We start from the raw sequence: 1845 nt of genomic DNA on the forward strand, positions 1-1845 counted from the left end.
TAGTGATCTAACTTCTGTGGTTTGAGTCCATAGGAAAGTCCAGGAATGGAGTCTTAGCATTTGGTAAAGTCCCGGAGGCGCTGCCTCTTGCAAAGGATGAAGTCCCGGAGGCGCAGCCTCTTGGCAAAGGAAGACTTAGCACGACGAAGCGCAGGGAAGCGTTTCAAGCTAGTGCAATAAGAAGGACACGAAGCTTGTGAAAGACGTTTGAAGGCTTGCGTCAAGGCTAAGGGCTGAAGAAGAAGCTGGAAGGGGAGTTTCAGCTTGATCAGTCGACTAGCACTGTTGATGCAGTCGACTGGTGGTAGATCAGAAGACACAAAGGCCGACCCATCAGTCGACTGGTAATATTCACCAGTCAACTGGCGACCAAACAGAAATTCAGTCGAGTCCATCAGTCGACTGGCATTAGTCGACTGATGTACGAAAATACATAAAAATAGAAGTCGACGTCGAAGAAACCAACAGTTCATTTTCTCATCTTTCTGGCAAAACTCTGACTCTGTAACAACTCTTTCTTCTTCCTCAAATCTTCACTTATATCTTGTGAAAGGAAGAGACTGATTGTGTGAGGGTTTCTCTGCTTTCAAAGCGTGCTTTTAAAAGGAGGTTTTTCATAGTGGAAAAGGTCGTCTATGTGTGTTGATCCTTGGACTAGTCACCTCGTTGAAGTGAATACCAAGTAAACAAACTGGGTTAGTGATTGTACTTCTTTCTATGTTTTTATCTTCGCTTCTACTAACAACTTTGTAGAAACTCGAAGAATCGCTATTCACCCCCTCTAGCGAACGCATCGATCCCAACACAGATTAGGGCACCTGAAACCTTTACGGGCACCTGGAAGCTCAGGTGTTTTGACCACTAGGACTTTGCCACCTCACTGCTTCGCTGGCCCTATTCCGCTGATGTTCGATCGCTTGAAACCAATCTGGGCACCTGGAAGTCCGATCACCTAAATCTAGATAAGGGCGCCCGGAACATAAAGTTTCAACCCCTCCTTTCCTGCATTACAAGTTAGTGTAAAACATAAAAATAACATGAACGAAACAGTTTTAACAAACTATTTTGGTCTTGACTTCAAATTTTGAGTGAAACTCTAGGTCAAACCGATGCCTATGTTCCCCTTATCGAGAATGTGTCCTAACCCACTCCACTCGAGAAAATTTTTCTTGTGCCAACCAAGTCCTTTAGATTTGTTAGACTTTTGCTTAGCCTCGATCCTCAACCTTTAGGATTTCCACCGCTAGACATCTAGTCCTCCAGACCTGCCTAGTCTTCCACCTAGTTCACTTTTATGGGAAACTCTTGAAAAACCGTTCTAGTAGATTCTTACAGAACATAAATTTTCCGGAAACGATCTCAAGTTGCCCTCATGGTCGATCAAACGAAGTTTGATCGACTTGTTTAGATCATTGGGCTCTTGTGTTTGGTTTACAGGATCCAATATGAAAAGCATAATTTAATTAACGCGGAAACATTAAATTATACCTTATGAAGTTTGTACCCGAAGACCTCTTGATCTTCTGCTGTATTCCTCTCCTCTTCTCGAACGTTGTGTGGGCAACGATCCTTCGAGAATTTCTCTACCAGAATTCTCCTCTCCGATGGCTAGCATGCTTTCCTTCCTTCTCTTTGGAAGAAGAGAAGAGGAAAAAGGGAAGAAGAGGTTGGCTGCCGAGAGAGTCTCGGCCACCAAAGCTTTGTTCTTCTCGTATGTCTCAAACGCGTTGAGAGCCTCCTCTTTTATAGCCTAGCCATCCCATAAATATGGTATAATTTGAGCCATAAATATGGTATGATTGAATCGTAAACATGGTTCAAGGGGACATCATCAACCTAGATTAT

The sequence above is a fragment of the Curcuma longa genome, chromosome 6, assembly GCF_044706935.1.
Source record: "Curcuma longa cultivar G26 ecotype Majalengka, Jawa Barat chromosome 6, ITB_CL_G26_1.1, whole genome shotgun sequence".
NCBI classification, from domain to species: Eukaryota; Viridiplantae; Streptophyta; class Magnoliopsida; order Zingiberales; family Zingiberaceae; genus Curcuma; species Curcuma longa.